Here is an 18,685-nt window from a genome sequence, read left to right on the forward strand (position 1 = left end):
TCTCCAACTCATCTAAGTAGCAAGTTGTCTTAGGCTATTGGCTGGAACCAGGCTTCCCTGGTCAAGGAAGTAGCAGAGCTCTACTCTCCTTCCTGGTCAGATCTGAACTGGGCTAGGTCTTCTCCTTTTAACTCCCCTCTCCGCACCTGAGATTGGCTGCAGGTTTAGCAGGATGTGGGATCTTTAACCCCCTCATTGCCAGTATGGGGCCTATCTACCTCATCGCATTCTCTCTCCTTCAGGATACTGCTTGGGTTATGGCTCTTCCCAACCAACTTCCCTCCATCCTGAGAGAAAAAAAATCTGCATTTTGGTGAGCACCTGCAGGCCAATGCTGTATCCAGATCTAGAAGGACTGGAGGGATAGGTATTACCACATGCTTCAGGGGCTGGTGTCTTTCATGACATGAAGCCATTGTAGCAGGGCATGATTCATTACGAGAGTGAACTTATTGTCAAGGACGTAACATCTGAGTGCTTCCATGGCCCATTTCACAACTAAGCCCTCTTCTTCTATCATGGAGTGGGCCTTTCTCTTGGGAACAATTTTCAGCTTAGATAGAGGATGGGGTGTTCCTCACCATCAATCATCTTAGACAACAATACCTCAAATTTCAGAGGCATCAGTTTGTAGGAGAAATTCCTTGGTGAAATCTAGGGTGCATAAGATTCTGCAAAGGTGATATTTTAGGGTCTGAAAGACTTTCTCATAGGCTTTTGTCCAGTGGATCTTTTTTGGGCTACTGCAGGGATCGGCAACCTTTGGCATGCAGCCCAGCAGGGTAAGCCCCCTGGCAGGCTTCGCCGGTTTGTTTAACTGCCGCGACTGCAGATTCGGCCGATTGCAGCTCCCACTGGCTGCATTTCGCCACTCCAGACCAATGGGGGCCGCAGGAAGCAGCAGCCAGCACATCCCTCAGCCCACGCCGCTTCGCACAGCCCCCATTGGCCTGGAGCAGCGAAACGCGGCCAGTGGGAGCTGCAATAGGGCGAACCTGCAGATGTGGCAGGTAAACAAACTGTCCCGTCCCACCAGGAGGCTTACCCTAGCGGGCCGTGGGCCATAGGTTGCCAATCTCTGGGCTACTGTCTTTAAGCTTAATGCTGAGGGGGCCACAATAGATGAGAACCGCAGTACAAACTGGTGGTAGTAACCTAAGAAACCCAGAAACCTGAACATCTGCTTCTTTGTAGTCAGAGTGGGCTGGACCTTGTCCACAAGAGATTGTACCTGACCTTTCCCCAAGGTATACGTGAGGTAAGGCATCTTGTCTTTGCCTACGCAGTATTGTGCAGGGTTGCTGTTAGTCCATCCTCTTTGACGGACCAAAGTACAGAAGCTACTTGCTTTAGGTGGTCCTCCCAGCTCTGGCTATAGATCACAACATTGTTGAGGTAAGCAGTGACATAACCGTTATAGACCGGAGGACGTGGTCCATTAGCTGTTGGAATGTTGCTGGTGCATTGTGTAAGGCCCATGGCATGGCCTGGAACTGATACAGGCTGAAGGGGGAGGCAAAGTCTGTTTTTTTCTTGAGATTCTGGTGTGAATGGAATTTGTGAGTATCTTTTGGGTTAAGATCCAGGGTGGTGATATATTTGGCTGCACCCAGCTGATGTAATAGTTTTTCAATACATGGCAGGGGAAATGTGTCAAACTTTTATATGGCACTGACTTTTCTAAAGTCAATGCAAAATTGGTTGGTTACATCCAGCTTAGGGACCAATATTATTGGACTCCCTAAGTCACTACAGGATTCCTCAGTTACCCCAAGGTCCAACATAGATTGGAGTTCTTGTTCCATGAGCTCTCTCAGCTTCTGGGAAAAAGGCTGCGAGTTTTCCCTGACACAGTGTCCAGGCTATGTGATGGGTGGTGAGGTGGGTTCACCCAGGCCGGGCAGAAAACACCATTGAGAAGGCAGCAATCAGCTGTTGGGCTTGGATCTTCTGCTTTGGCGCGAGATTGTCCCCAGTATTAACTGTTCTGAAGTCTGAGATGCTGTCTGTCTAAAGCCCTAACTCTAGTTCCAGAGGGTAGCAAGCTATACGTATGCCCTCCCTTGCTTTTTCCAGCTTTAGGAGATTGACATAGTAAATTTGTTTGGGCCTCCTCTTGACTGACTGCCTGATTTCAAAATTCACTGGCCCTACCTGACCAATAATTTTGTAAGGAGGCCAGTAGTTTTGACTCAGAACTAGAGAGTCAAATTTAGGAAGCAACAAGATCCCCCTATTAGAACACTCAGAGGTGGGCCCCTTTATTATAGGTTGTTTCTTGGGTGCTGTATGAACTTAGCAGATTCTCCTGTGTGATGGTACCTAAAGTCTCTTAGCCTTTTGCAAATGGTGAGGCTGTTTTATACAACACTGTCACCTTGGGGACTTAGTTCCTCCCACATTTCTTGTACTAAATCCAGAGTCCCTCACGGCTGCCTCCCATTCAACAGTTCAAATGGGGAGAATACTGTAGATGATTGTGGTACATGTCATACCACAAACAGGATGGTGATGGTGGGGAAGCAGCTGGTCCCAGTGACAAGTATCTGTGGCAAATAATTTTTTTAGTGTCTGATTAAAACATTCTACCACCCATCATTTGGGGAGGGTAGTTGACGGTTAGGAGGTACTTGATCTTCAGTGGTCAGCTTTTGTTTTTTGTTTGTTTTTACTTCAGATGTAAATTTAGTTCCGTAGTCTGTGAGAATCTCCTGAGGAACCCCTACTTGGGCAAAGATCTTCATCAATTCATAAAACCAGCTGCAGTGGCTTTGATGTTTGTGGAGCACAAAGGTAAGGCCTCAGGATATTGGGTAGCATAATCCATGATTACCAAGATTTAGCAAGAACCAGCCCACATTTTTGTTGAGTGGCCCAACCATGTCCATTCCAGTCCTCACAAATGGTATGCCAACCAAGGGGAGATGGACCAGTATAGCTGTCATAAATATACAATGGGCAGCTGAACTGAATTGCCTTACCTGTAAGGGGTTAATCTGTTCAATTAAATAGATGGCACCTGACCAGAAGGACCAATGGGGAAAGAAGATACTTTCAAATCTGGGGGGGCGGGGGGGGGCGGAGGTTTTGTTTGCGCTCTCTTTCTTTGTTTCCTCTCTGGATGGAGAGAGTGACCAAACAGGTAAAACATCTCCTAAAACATACCTGAAATGATACATCTAAAGTTACAGTAATTGTAAGTAAAGGCAAGGAAATGTGTTAGATTATCTTTTGTTTTAGCTTATGAATTTTCCCTATGCTAAGAGTGAGTTTTATTCCTGTTTTTTTTTTTGTAACTTTGAAGCTGAGCCTATAGGGGAATCCTTTGTGTTTTAAATCTTTTTATCATCCTGTAAAGTTACCTTCCATCCTGATTTTACAGAGGTGCGTCTTTTACTTTTTTCTTTATAATAAAGTTCTTCTTTTCAGAACCTGATTGATTTTAGTGTCTTAAAGATAAAGGGTCTGCTCTGTACTTATATTAAAGGCAATTGGTTGGTATATTATTCTCAAGCCTCCCCAGGAAAGGGGATGAAGACGCTTGGGGGGATATTTGGGGGAAATAGGGACTCCAAGTGGTCCTTTTCCTGAATTTTTGTCTAAATCACTTGGTGGTGGCAGCAATACTGTCCAAGGACAAGGAAAGGATTTGTTCCTTGGGGAAGTTTTTAACCTAAGCTGGTAGAAATATGTTTAGGGGATCTTTCATGAGGGTCCCCACATCTGTACCCCAGAGGTCAGAGTGGGGAGGGAACCCTGAAAATAGCCTTCGTCATTCTCTGGGGTGCAGTTAGTTGACATTCTGAGCAAGAGGTGGAGAAGTCTGGAACCTTCTTATATATCCTGGGCCAGAAAAACAGGGGCATCTGGGACACCAGGAATTAGGTTTGAACTTCCTTTGGTGATCTTTCTCTAGGTGGTACAACCACTCACCCTGAATTTCAAAATGGGGGAATACTTCAGGTAGCAGGGGGTCCACTATCTTCCCATTAAAAATGACCACTAGTACATAGGACCAACTTAAAGTCTCATCTCCTTTTTGTTCTTCAATAACGTTGTAGAACCTAATCAGGATCTCAGATTTGGATAAGGGGGTAATCCTAAACTGCAGGAAGGACAGGGATCCTAAGGAAGCAACTAGCTGCTTGGAACTCTTGCCCTCTGGCCTGGCTATGTGCTATATGAGTGAGGCCTATTGGGCCCCAAGTCAACTGAGGGGATGCCAGCTGTGAGGACCCTGTGCTCTGGGGAGATCCCAAGAACGCTGTCAGGAGGTCCCCAAAATAGTCCCAGTCTCAGTCAATAATGACTGGGTAACTGAGTGATGTCATGAGGCTGGCAATTAGGGGTCTTGTAAGCTCCTCCATGGGAAGCAGAAATTGAGTGTGGGAATATGGCTTTACATCCCCATGCAAACACTATAAGTAGATGGTGCTGCGGGGCAATCTTGGAGTTGGTACTGATGATTCTTTCATGAGGGTCAGACCCCTCTGTGTCCCTGAGATCACAAGGCCCATTACTTCTATCCAGTTTAACCAGGCTGGTCAGTTTAGCTGGCCCTGGCCAACCTGTTTGGGCCTCTGCAGTCCAGACTTACCGTAACTGCATTCCATAAACAGACAGTCCTGGTACCAGTGCCATGGGAGGCCACAATTAAAACACACATCCTGGACCTGGTTGCTGGTATGGAGGCCTCCCCATAATTTCTCAGTAATCTCTTCTGCATGGGCCTTCCCTGTGCCTGACCCCAGGATTTCCCTTTTTTGAGATTGGTGAGAGTTGGAGGATTCTTGAGCTGACCCTCAGCCAGACTATTCCAATTCCTTACTTTGAGTTGTTCATGACTCCCATGACTTCCTGAGCTTCTTAAATCCTGGCTAGGGAGGCCCTGGGTAGGGTTCTTCAGGACACAGATCCTCTTGGCCACATTTTTCATTCACCAGAGCTTATTCCTTGGCCCAGGAGGGTCCCTTTCTGGATATTGCTATCCTAGCCACCATAGAGATCTCCATTAGCTGGATTGCTTCAGTTATTGTCTCAAGCCAGTGATGTAACACCCAGTCTCCTTCCCTGACAGGGAGTACCTGTGTAAACTATTTGAGCAGAATCATTTCCACTACTTGAACCCCTACCATTGTTTTGGGTCTGATCCACTGCCAACACCAGTCTTCCAGTTTCGTGCCATCACGTGGGCCCAGGCATTCAAAGGATATTGCTCCTCCCAAAATCACTGGCTGAATGATAGCCAAAGAATCCAAAATGGCCAGTTTGACTCATGCAGAATCTTATGATATTACTGAGTCTAACCCACAATAGGCCTCTTGTGCAATTCCAGTCAAGTGTGCGGATAGTAAGATTGCCCATTGCTCATGTGCCCACCATGTTGCCCATTATGATGAGATTACTGGTTCTGTGGATGAAGGGAAAGCAGTGGATGTATTGTTTCTTGACTTTAGCAAAGCTTTTGACATGGTCTCCCGCAGTATTCTTGTCAGCAAGTTAAGGAAGTATGGGCTGGATGAATGCACTATAAGGTGGGTAGAAAGCTGGCTAGATTGTCGGGCTCAACGGGTAGTGATCAATGGCTCCATGTCTAGTTGGCAGCTGGTATCAAGTGGAGTGCCCCAAGGGTCGGTCCTGGGGCTGGTTTTGTTCAATATCTTCATAAATGATCTGGAGGATGGTGTGGATTGCACTCTCAGCAAATTTGCGGATGATACTAAACTGAGAGGAGTGGTAGATACGCTGGAGGGGAGGGATAGGATACAGAAGGACCTAGACAAATTGGAGGATTGGGCCAAAAGAAATCTGATGAGGTTCAATAAGGATAAGTGCAGGATCCTGCACTTCGGATGGAAGAATCCAATGCACCGCTACAGACTAGGGACCGAATGGCTCGGCAGCAGTTCTGCGGAAAAGGACCTAGGGGTGACAGTGGACGAGAAGCTGGGTATGAGTCAGCAGTGTGCCTTTGTTGCCAAGAAGGCCAATGGCATTTTGGGATGTATAAGTAGGGGCATAGCGAGCAGATCGAGGGACGTGCTCGTTCCCCTCTATTCGACATTGGTGAGGCCTCATCTGGAGTACTGTGTCCAGTTTTGGGCCCCACACTACAAGAAGGATGTGGATAAATTGGAGAGAGTCCAGCGAAGGGCAACAAAAATGATTAGGGGTCTAGAACACATGACTTATGAGGAGAGGCTGAGGGAGCTGGGATTGTTTAGCCTGCAGAAGAGAAGAATGAGGGGGGATTTGATAGCTGCTTTCAACTACCTGAAAGGGGGTTCCAAAGAGGATGGCTCTAGACTGTTCTCAATGGTAGCAGATGACAGAATGAGGAGTAATGGTCTCAAGTTGCAGTGGGGGAGGTTTAGATTGGATATTAGGAAAAACTTTTTCACTAAGAGGGTGGTGAAACACTGGAATGCGTTACCTAGGGAGGTGGTAGAATCTCCTTCCTTAGAGGTTTTTAAGGTCAGGCTTGACAAAGCCCTGGCTGGGATGATTTAACTGGGAATTGGTCCTGCTTCGAGCAGGGGGTTGGACTAGATGACCTTCAGGGGTCCCTTCCAACCCTGATATTCTATGATTCTATGATTCTATGTTGCCACTGCCACTCATTCAAACCTTCTGAGAAAGGCCTCTGGATCATCTTCAGGTCCCATTTTTGTTAGTCTGACTGGTACTGGGGCCTCTGTCAGATATGTGCCGGAAGACCGACTATTGTGGGAGGCTGCAGTATGGTCACCACCTGATGCACTAGCTGTTGTTGTTGCTGTTGCTGCTGAAAAATTAAATCTTGGATCAGCTGCTGGTGCTGGGTGACCATCTGCTGGAGGAGTTGCTGTAGCTGCTGCTGCTGAGTTGGCCGTTCTGTTGCATCATCCATTTCAATGGTTGCTCCATGTCCATACTGCTGGGGAGGCTTTGTTTTTTTAAAGTCCTGACCTACTCCCTTCCACAGGGGTTAGCCTGATGCCTGTATTCACCAGCAAATTTGTAAATGAACTGTTTAGATAGTGCTTCCTTGTGGCCAATCAGGGCATGACTTCCCCTCTGCAAGTCCCTGAAAGAGGAAAAGAAATAAAGAAATGGAAAAAGATGGGGTGGAGGAAGCAAAAGTAATACATATATTTCAAAAGCAAAAATAATAAATAATTGTTTTAAAGTTTTATTTAACTCATTTAGGTTCCTCCATTGTATTGGGTATCTCAGGCAGAAAAGGAGAGCTGGAAGGAGGAAATAACCAATCCTGACTTCAGAGCTGACCAAGCAGCTAAAGGATCTTCAGGCAGTTTGGAGCCCTGAGGAGAAAGGGAAATATGCCAGCATGTTAATTATTATATTTTAAACACTGACTTGTGCCATATATATGTGGAAAGGTAAATTCCCTGGTACATACCATAAAAGTACAGGAAAAGGTACAGTAAATTGTATTTTATTTTGAAAATCACTTTAAAACTACACATGCATAGTCACAAACCTCCCTTTCACCAACCCCCTTTGTCACAAACCACCATGCAACCTGCCCATCTCCTGCACTTAATTAGCCCTTCTTTGACACTCAGCTTCCACAGCCTGCACTCACATGACCCCTCCAGTCAACAAGAGTAGCATATAAGAGGCTTAAAGACCTTATCTCCCTCTCTCACACACACAACCATACACAAACTGTCTAGAGACATATAAAGCTGACTTTAAGGGCTCGATCTTAAAAGCTGTGATAAAGGTGGGAGGGATAGCTCAGTGGTTTGAGCATTGGCCTGCTAAACCCAGAGTTGTGAGTTCAGTCCTTGAGGGGCCCAATTAGGGGTATGGGGCAAAAATTGGGATTGGTCCTGCTTTGAGCAGGGGATTGGACTAGATGACCTCCTGAGGTCCCTTCCAACCCTGATATTCTATGAAATCCTGGAGGTGCAGAGTGCCCATTGTGAAGTTAATAGTAATGGAAGGTATTAACTACTTCTGAGGAGCTGATTAGCACCTTACAGGATCAGGTCCTAAATCCATTCTTCTCTGGAAGGAAATAGATCTGGACTCTTGGTTTCACAGATCCAAGCTGGTTTTGATTTGATTCTTATCTGCTTCTTCAAGCCCTTCCAGGGCTGTTCCTCCAATAGTTCTTCTTCTGCACAGTATACACTAAGGGTCTTTGTACACTGAAATATGAAGTGTGATTAAAGGACAGGTAGATATATCCACACTAGCTTGATCTGTGCTAGCATGACTAAAAATAGCAGTATTGACATGGCATCACAAGTTCCCACACAAGCTATTTATGTGAGTATGTACTACAGTAGCTCCTCACTTAACGTTGTAGTTATTATGTTCCTGAAAAATGTGACTTTAAGTGAAACAATGTTAAGCGAATCCAATTTCCCCATAAGAATTAATGTAAATGGGGGGGGTTAGGTTCCAGGGAAATTTTTTTTTGCCAGACAAAAGACATTATATAAATTTTAAATAATTTTAAACAAGCAATTTAATACAGGTATAAGTTCTAAACAAACAATTTAATACTACAATCATCACTGCTGAGAATGAAGCTTGGTTGAGGTGGTGGAGTCAGAAAGTGGAAGAGGATGGATTGTCTGGCTGCTCCTCTTGCTGTTCTTGCAAGCACAGGCACTGACTTTGCCAGGGGCAGGGGGCTCAACCCTTGGCCCATCCAGTCCACCCCTTCCCTCAAGCCCCCACCCTTGACCCGCCTCTTCTTCCCCTTTACTTCACACTCTGCATCCTTCCTCCTCCCCACTCTCTTCTGAATGCTGCAAGCCAGCTGATTGCCGTGGGCAAGAGGCAGGGGAGGGAGGGAGGGGGGAGGCATGCTGAGTACTTGCTCCCCCCCCCCCCGCCCGGGGCAATCAGCTGGTTTGCGGGACAGGAGGGAGGGAGGAGGAGTGAGGACTTGGCATGCAGGCTCCCCCTCCCTTCCCTGCCTCCTGCCCAGGGTAATCAGCTGGTTTGCATTGTTCAGGAGGCAGGGGAGGGAGGCAGGGCCTGTGCGCTGAGTCCTCGCTTCTCCCTCCTCCCCCGCAAGCCAGCTGATTGCTGTGGGTAGGAGGCGGGAGGGAGGAGGGGAAAGGTGCTGATCCCCGGGGTCTGCCGGAGGGCAGGAGGTACTGTGGGGATGGGGGTGGGGCGAAGGGAGGCTGTCAGCTGTGGAGAAAGCAGGCAGCCAAACAACGTAAGAGTGGAGCATTGCATGACTTTAAATGAGCATGTTCCCTAACTGATCCGCAACAAAACAACGTTAACCGGGGCGACGTTAAGTGAGGAGTTACTGTACTCAGAGTCCCCAGTGGGCTTCTACAGCCTGCACTGAAGTCCATGCTACCGCATCTGCACTGCTATTTTTAGCTGTGCTAGAGCAGGTAAAGCTAGGACATGCTGCAGTCAGAGGTTGGATTACAGTGCAGACATGTCTACACTATGAGCTAGGGGCGTGATTCCCCTGCTGTTCGTGTATACACACTCCTACTAGCTCTCATCAAATTAGCATGAATACAATTAGCAGTGCAGCCATGGTAGCACTGGTAGCAGCAGTGGAGGCACAGCTGAGCCACGCCAAGTACAAACCTACCTGAAAGCAGTACGTATGCAGCATGGCTCACCTGTGCCTCCAGTGCCCTACCCATGCTACTGTGGCTACACAGCTCTTTACACTTGTGTTAGCTCTATGAGAGCAGCGCAAGTATGGTACATGAACAGTAGGAGAATCGCAACCCTACCTTGTAGAGTAGACCTACCCTCGAGGCTAAGATCCTGTGCTATGCTTCTAGGAGGCGCAGAAGGTACAGCCCAAGGGTTGGGAAGCACTAACTTTGTGCCCTCCCAGTGATGGGCAGTTGCAGGCTCCCAATTATGCCCTTGGCATAATTTAGGCAGCCTTGGGGTACTTACGTCATAAGAACAAAATTTGGACAGTCTGCATATGTCAGTTGAACCCTAAAAAACACCCAAACTCCAAATGAATAAACAAAAAGCATATAATATTCACAAAAATTGTAAAGGAGCACAGAAAGTCAAGAGGAAGAGACAAAAACAGTGGCGAGAAGAATTTTATTTGGGGATACACTTTGGAATAATACATTTCAAAGATTTACTGGACTATAAAATAAAGGGGGGACAACTCCTTAGTTATCCATCACTTAGGTGTCAAAGTGAATGTTGTGTGAATGTTGGATCCTCCTGTCACAAAGGCTGGAGAGGCTGGTAGCTTAATGTCTCAAAAAAGCTGAAAAAGCTATTTAGGCAAAGATTGTGGCTTGCTAAAGTTGAGGCTTGAACACTGAAAAGCATGATTTATATAGTTTTTTATGTAACCAGACCCATCTCTTTTCTCTTGCTTAGTATCACATAAATCTATGTTCTTTATCAATAAGCTTATTCTCAGTTTTACTATAAGCCATCTCAGCACTGTTATACCGAAGTAAAGTAGGAGTTCTGAGCTAAAATTTAATAGCTTCTGTGAGAGAGACTGGACATTGCAGAGCGATGTCTCTGGGGTACATGGGAATGGGAGTTCACGGACTGTTACCTGCAAGGCAAGGTTAAGACTCGCAGCATCCTGAGGAATTTGCTGGTGAGGCAGATAGACTGGTGTGGCAAGAGCTAACACACAGTTGAAGCCCCAGCAAAACTGATTCTTGCTGAGGCACAGAAGTAACGCAGTGATGCAAGGCTCTGGGTGCCCTGAGGAGAGTGTCACACTGACATAATCCAATGACCCTTTCAATGTATTTTTATTTGTTTGATCTTCAGAAAGAACTCCCTTGTAAAACTGACAACTCTAAATGTAATTATGACATGTCCTGGAACAATACATTGTATAATTATAGAACCTGGCATCATGCAGTAAAGTACAAGTAAGTCTGTACCAGTATAACATTAGCATTTTCTCTGTCAGTCTGTACTTTGCATATTAGATAAGTAAATGTAGTCTATGTTGCTATAGTTGCTCAATTGAAATAACGGGCTAATTTACCAAGTAGCTGATGTGAAAAAAGAAAGAAGATGAATGTTATTGCTAGTGCATTCTTCAGATAGAGACTGGCATCATAGGAATCAGTGCACATTCTGCATTAATTCTACAACATATTTTGACAGTTCACATTTTGCCTCTAGTTATTTGCTTTTTTTCTACTGACATTTATTTTGTATTTGATTTATTGTTTTGTTCCCCTCCCTCACAATGGTCTTAATTTAAAGATATAAGGTAACATTTCCAAAGCTCCTACCCAATGTAGGAGCCTAAGTCCCATTTTAAAAAGTTTCTTAGGGCCATATTTTTAAAGTAATGTAGGTGCCTAAAATGCAGATAGGCTCCTAGTGGGATTTTCAAAAGTGTCCATGTGCTCAGCACATATTGAAATCAATGGGAGTTAGGAACCTAGCCAACCTATCTACATCTTTAGATGCCTAAATAGCATGGAATGTCTGACCTTAAGTACCTAAGTTACTTTTGGAAATAAGACATAGGAAGGGGAAATGGGCAAAGTTTTTTGCATTGAAGCATGTCTGAGGTCCTGCAAATTAGAGCCTCTAATTTAAATGGGGGGTAAGGATGATGGAGGGCTGCCTTTTGGTAATTCTGCCGCTCAACTGTGATTGATAAGGCCATGATCCTGCAGTCAGATCTGCTAGGAGTTCCTGTTTGGAGTTCCACTGTAGCTTTCAAGAAGTGTAAAGCTCTATACTAGTGAATATGATTGTGGAGCAGGGGGTCTAAGGTTGTAATTCCATCCTGGGGTTTTGGCAGGGGTGCTGGAACAATTTGTATAGTGGGGATGCTGAGAGTCATTGAAGCAAGCTATAAACCCTGTCTGTAATGGCAACCACTTCAATCCAAGGGGGAATGCAGCACCCCCAGCACCCCTGGTTCTAGCACGTATGGGTTCCGGTGATGTTATAATCCATAAAACTGAAGCTAGAGTGAATTCTTAGTGTTAATAGTAAACCCCAAGGCCAAATGGTAGCCTCTATTCATAAATCTTTATTGCAAGAGTACATTATTTCATTAGAGATGGACCCAATTGCCATGGTTTCCTTGACTACTTTCAGCTCGTGCTGTTAATTTTAATCCTTGACTCATTAATTTTTGGTGCTCTTTTGAGGCTTGCTCATTTTCTCTTTTTAAAAATTGTATTTATTAGTTTGGTTGCCTATTTTTCTTTTTTGTTTTAAAGTCATTATTTGATTCTTGTTTACTTTCCCTTTTTTGTTTTGTATCCTTTCTCTCTCTTTTTTGTGTGTGAACAGCCCATGCTAATTTTTAATTAATGCTTTTCCTTGCAGTAATAGCTCACCACACGGCTTCTATGTCTCTCATATAGCACTCCAATCTGTAACTGCAGTATGGGAGTCTTAAGGATCCATGCTTCTAAGAGAGGGGAAGACTGGAGTGTTAGCTCTCCTTGCAGATGATCTGAGATCTATGGGGATGGTAATGGCTTTCACAATGGTCTTCAAGTCTTTCCCCTTCATGCAGTTACAAATCATACCCTGCTGAGGGGTAAAGGCAACAGCTGCACTGTGAGGTCCTGTCTACACTAGAAATTAGGACCCATAATCCTCCAGTTTGCAGCTTCACTGATAGTAGTAATGTTGAAGGCTGTAGTGTAGACAGGACTGAGGCATTTTTACCATCATATTGTCTAATCCAGAGTCCTGTTTACAATACAGCCTATGCCATTGTTCCTGCCACTGAAGCTGTAGTGGTGATCAGTTATGGATCCTAAATTTACCAGTGTAGATGTGGCCTTTGTTCATGATTACTGAGTTTTGGAGGACTTTTGCCTTTCAGATGGGTTTTGCAGGGATCAGCTGCAGTGACTATTGAGGATCCCAAATGTCACCTCTGCTGAGTGCGATAAGGAGTTTTGCTTCCCAGTCCCTGTACTGGAAAAGCAGGGTGAGATTTTCTCACAACCCTATTGCCTCCTGCTTACTCAGTCTTTTAAGATTTAGTTTTATAATGATAGTTTGTAACACTGGTCTAGCTTGTTCCTGTACTGTCATCTTCCCAGACATCAGGCCAGGAGGACATTACAGATACTAACCTCTTGAACCATTCAATTATCTATTTAGATCTTTCATTGACAAGCAATTTTTTTCTTAAATAGGAACAGGACAAGTTTAGACCCTCCAACTTATTATTAATGCTTTTTAGTAACAATATCTAGCAATGCATTCATGCCACTTTTAATTTTCAAAGCATTGTACAAATAACCTAATTAAATTAAATTCATTAATTTAGTAGTTAAGACCTTGTATAAACCACATTTGACATTCAGCTTCCATTAAATCTCTTGCTGACAGATGCTTTAATTGATCTAGATTTGGCAAAGGTTCTGGGCCAAATTCACTCATTGCCTAGAAACTAGAAGAAATCAGTCCCCAGCAGCAGAAAGTCCACAGGAGTGGATGTGTAACTGTGCAAGCTGTCTCCATTGCCACTTTAGGACATGGAGCAGGCCAGCACCATCCACACAGTGAGGATGTAAGGCCAGGCCAGATTGCAGATGTACTGAAATGGTTTATAGAAATTTTAGAGTTGACTTCCCTGCAGCAGAAATTTCGGGGATGGGTCAGCAGAAGTACCACAGCCTACTCTCTCCTTGGTGAATTCCACCTTTTTGTACTGCCTGAATCATAGAATATCAGGGTTGGAAAGGCCCTCAGGTGGTCATCTAGTCCAACCCCCTGCTCAAAGCAGGACCAATCCCCAATTTTTGGCCCAGATCCCTAAATGGCCCCCTCAAGGATTGAACTCACAACCCTGGGTTTAGCAGGCCAATGCTCAAACCACTGAGCTATGGGGTGAGGGAATAGCTCAGTGGTTTGAGCATTAGCCTGCTAAACCCAGGGTTGTGAGTTCAATCCTTGAGGGGGCCATTTAGGGATCTGGGCCAAAAATTGGGGATTGGACTAGATGACCTCCTGAGGTCCCTTCCAACCCTGATATTCTACAAAATGAACCTGATCCAGTATATGAATATATTATAGCTGTGCTTTTGAAAAGGCAAAACTTGAAAATGTTCCCATCTTTTCACTATATTTGCATTTATCTATGATTAGTTCATTGTGAGATACAACCCAACTGTACCTCTTTACCCAACATACAGTTTAAAATTAATAATCTCTTAAAAACAGATAATGTTTATTTTGTCTTCCCTCTCAGTAAGTAATATGACATTCACTGTGCCTTGAACCAACATCCCTCATCTATTCAGTATGAGAAGTAGTTTAGAAATTATATAATTATGTAACCTTGTAAACAGTCTTGTTCAAATGGCATTCTGCCTACTTTTACAGAGGAGCAGTCAGCAACTGGACTGACACTAAGGACTGATTTCATGACAACTTGGCAACTCTTGACAATGGCTAGAACACGTTAACTGCTTTTTGCTGGAAAATGCCACTTAAGGGGTTTGGGATTTTTGTTTTGTTTTTCTGTTTAAAGTTTATGCAGTGCAGAACCTTTATTAGAATAGTACTTGTTTACATTTATTTTGCATTTACCTCTGTGCCAAGGAGTTCTATTTTATTATACTTAATTCCGGACACCCTTCTCTGATGGTTTTCAGTTGCAAGGAGTGTTGCCTTGTAGTCAGGGGCTTAGGCCCTTTGACATACTGAGGGCAGTTTTGGTAAGGGAGTCCAGGCTTCCCCATTCCCTCAGAGTCCAGCCCAGCCAAGGGCCCTGTAAGGGTGACAAAAAGTGTCTGACACCCAGGAACACCTAAGGCTGCCCTCCCTGAGACACTTTCTACCACCCCACTATTGTCAAAAATTCACAGTTTGCAATAGAAAAACATGAAGGTGATCAGCTCAGCGCTTGGCGCCTCTTTGCAGCTGGGCATGGCAGCTCTCTCCCTCTTGGGGCAGCAGCTGCCTCTTCTTGTGTCTTGACCCTCCAGCTAGGTCAGTTCAAAGTCTTTTCCCTTAAGGGGTAGTCCATAAACAAAACACAAGGAATCAACTCAAATAAACTGGGCTAGTAGGTGAGAGGGGGGGAATGTCTCTCTCTCCAGGTATAACAGAAGCAGGCCCTCCCTTTCCTCAGGAAGGGACAATCATTGAGGGAAAGATCCTGCCTTTTTCAGGAGCTGCAAGGTAGAGGTCCCTTCTCTTCCCTGAGCTGCCCAAAAATGAACTGTTCTGCTCCCTTTTAACTCCTTCCCTAGTGTGTGCATCTCTTGCAGGTGTGGCAGGGTAGGGCAAGGACAAAGCACCTTAACCCTTTGTTGCCCAGTGTGGGGTTTGTATAACACATCACACCCCCTCTACCTCAAGATAAAACCTGGGGACCCAGGGCCATTGGGATGTTCCCCCACTCCTGGGAGAAAACATCAGTATTTTGGTGAATTTTTCTGACTCTATACTGAATTTGGAAAATTATCATCTGGAACCTGTTTGACCAGTTGACTGATATGCACACTAATTCTTGAATTCAATCTGCTAGTTGGATTGTCCGTTTCTCTAGATGGCAGACAAGCTGCATCTGGCTACTTATGGGGGATGTGTCATGAATGCTGGTCCACTGTCCCCCACACTGATTCATTGTCCCTCATTTCACCATCTGTGGAAGGCATGCTGGCACCAGAGGAAGCTGGTTTTTGCTGTGCTCGTAGTACATGTGATCAAGTACTGGCACTTACAACTTTAATCAAAAATAGATTCTAACATAAACTGAAGACTGGTTCAGTTTTCCTTGACCTGACTGCAGCATACAATATGGTTTGGCATATGGGTCTTTTGATTAAATTGTCTAGAACTATGCCAAGTTGGTTAGTATGTGCAATGGCTCTCTTTCTGAGAAATCACCATCTCTGTGCACATATTGGTGATAGAACAAATGCTTGGAGACACCAGAAGAATGACCTCCTGCAAGGATCATATTGTCTCCAACATTATTCAACTTATATTCGAATGGCCTACCACATACTGGGTCTCACAAGTTTGTTTATGCAGGTGACATATGCCTCGGCATTCAGCCACACTCCTTTGAAGTACTTGACAGAGTTCTGAATGCAGTATGGGGACTATGGCTGATTATTGTTGTCTGTGGCACCTGATACCAAGTGGAAGTAAGACTGTGTTGAGTGTCCTCCATTTCCATCATGCACAAGTGGGCAGAGAGCTGGAAATCTTCTTGCCTTGAATATCGTTGATAAGAACACTGTGGCTTGGCTTGACCAGATTATATATGCCAAGTAATACTGAATTCGGAAAGAATAGGGCTGGAGAGACAGGTACTAACACATAAGCTGAGCATTTGTGTCCTTCATGGCATTTAACAACCTCAAGGGGGCATGGTCGGTGACAGGCTTGAATGGGTAACATTGCTGAGAGTCCACAACCAATTTAACAGTGAGACCTTCCTTTTCTATTACAGAATCTGCCTGTTCCGAGGGAAACAGCTTGAGCTCAAGCAGAGTACTGGGAATTCCTCTCCATTTATTTCCTGGGACAAGACGGCACCGAGTCCCACTTCTGAAGCGTCAATTTATAAAATGAATTATTTTGTGAAGTTCGGACTGTTAAGGTTAAGGAACTCCCTGAAGTCAAGGAGGTCCCCATCAAAATGTTCAGTACTGCAGAGCTCAGTTCAAAGGGCAGTGGCTTAGCCCAGGCCTGAAATACAGAAATTTCCTCCTGGGACCATGCCTGCTGCTCACGGAGTGTCTGATTTTCTGCTAGGAGCTGTACCACTTGGGACTGCAGCAGATGGTTCTCAGTTTGATGTTGCATGACCCGCTCCTGGAGATCCAGTACCCTATGGGGTCTGGTGGGTGATGGTAGACCTGCCCCCTCCATATTCCTGTTAAAGGGCTCCCACAGAGGGGGTCAGAAGCGGGTCTGGAAAAACAGATAGAACCCTGGCCAGGATTCTGAAATACTTCTTTTGGCCCAGGATTCACCAAAAATTAAAGATTTCTGCAAATCCTGCCCCAAATGCCAACTAATAGGACCTAAAGAAGTGAAAAAAGTCCCTCTTGTCCCACTCTCTTTGTCAGCATCCCATTTGAAAGGGTCAGGATGGACATCATTGGGCCCTTAGAAAAAAGTGCAGCTAGGTAAAAGCAAGTATTTGTTATAGTTTGATTTTATACTAACTGCTATCCTGGGGCAATCCCACTGTGCAAACCCAATTAAAAGACTATTTCAGTTGAACTGCTAAAAGGCTTTCTCAGAGTAGGAGTACCTAAGAAAATCCTCACTGGTCAAGGAACTGTTGACCTGAATTTATGGGCAGGTTTATTATGACTCACCCCTGCTCTGATCAGAAGACATTTAAGGTTCTTGTCCCAATTCAGGCTACAGGGATAGAGAACACATAGAGTTCACACATCGTGAGAGGACTCTCAGAGTGTATGGCAAGGACACTTATACTGAGGATAATACCAACTTGTTAAGGTCTTTATTAAAATGAATGAAAGAAGAATTAACGTTACAAAACACAGAGTCACCAAGAAATAATACAATTCTATGATCCTTGGTGGTAAATATCTATTCTAAAAGACTACTTAAGCTAGCATACTCACACCCTTCCCTGAAGACCTGGTGGTAGGAGACAGAGGACCAGCCTCATCTCTGGCATGCCCGAGGAACTGATGGTCCAGGCTTCGCAAATTGGTAGGGACTAGGTTCGAGTGTTGAGTAGCTAGCCTGTATTGCGAAGCTGAGTTGATAGCTTGACAGAAGATAGGAAAAAGCGACTACCCTGCATGGTTGTTTGCTCTCTTATAGGGTCCCGGTACTGCCCACTGCCAGAATCTAGGCCCAACCTACCATGCCCAAATCTTATTTCCTCACCCACATAAATCTTTGGGTACACTTACTCTATAGGTTAACATATTATGACATTGTAACAGGGTGCTGGCCAGGAGGTCCTGAGCCAGTCCTCTGTTAGCCTCGCTCCAATTAAGAAGCATTAATTGGGGCTGGCTGAGTATGCCTTGCCTAACTGATAGAAGGGAAGCACCTGCGAGCATCATTAGCCAGGGGCTATATAGGGCTGGCAGGAAGGAAGCAAAGGTGGGGGAGAAAGGAAAGGGAGGAGCCAAGGGGTGTGTCCCCCTACTTGCTGGGGAAGCTAGCTGTCCCCAAGGTTGCTAGTTTGGAGCGGTCTGTAAATAGAAGGTGGTGGGAACTGACACTGTAAATAAAAGGCACTGGTGACTGCACCCAGAAGAGGTCTCTGGCTGATTTGTGGGTGTAGGGGTCCCATAGTGTGAGGGCAAACAGGAAGATCCCCTTACATGTGTGGGCTTGTCTGGGATTCGAGAGTCAACCGCATTTGCTCCAACCCCTCAGACAGAGACAAACACCTACAAGATCTCTATCAAGCATTTTTACAACTACAATACCCACCTGCGGAAGTGAAGAAACAGATTGATAGAGCCAGAAGAGTTCCCAGAAGTCTCCTACTACAGGACAGGCCTAACAAAGAAAATAACAGAATGACACTAGCCGTCACCTTCAGCCCCCAACTAAAACCCCTCCAACGCATTATTAAGGATCTACAACCTATTCTGAAGGATGACCCAACACTCTCACAAATCTTGGGAGACAGGCCAGTCCTTGCCTACAGACAGCCCCCCAACTTGAAGCAAATACTCACCAGCAACCACATACCACACAATAGAACCACTAACCCAGGAACCTATCCTTGCAACAA

At 45.0% G+C, this 18,685-nt stretch overlaps 1 long non-coding RNA gene across 1 annotated transcript in view; it reads left to right on the forward strand.

Annotated features, from left to right (window-relative positions):
• LOC311516534 overlaps positions 1-18,442 on the forward strand; it is a 29,935-nt gene extending 11,493 nt beyond the window's left edge. The window contains exons 2-3 of the long non-coding RNA XR_014710434.1: positions 2,678-2,793; positions 16,400-18,442. This is a non-coding gene — a long non-coding RNA (uncharacterized lncRNA). The remainder of the gene's footprint in view (positions 1-2,677; positions 2,794-16,399) is intronic.
• The last annotated feature ends 243 nt before the right edge of the window (positions 18,443-18,685 follow it).

The sequence above is a fragment of the Lepidochelys olivacea genome (genome assembly GCF_965140295.1).
Source record: "Lepidochelys olivacea isolate rLepOli2 genome assembly, chromosome: 2".
NCBI lineage: Eukaryota > Metazoa > Chordata > Testudines > Cheloniidae > Lepidochelys > Lepidochelys olivacea.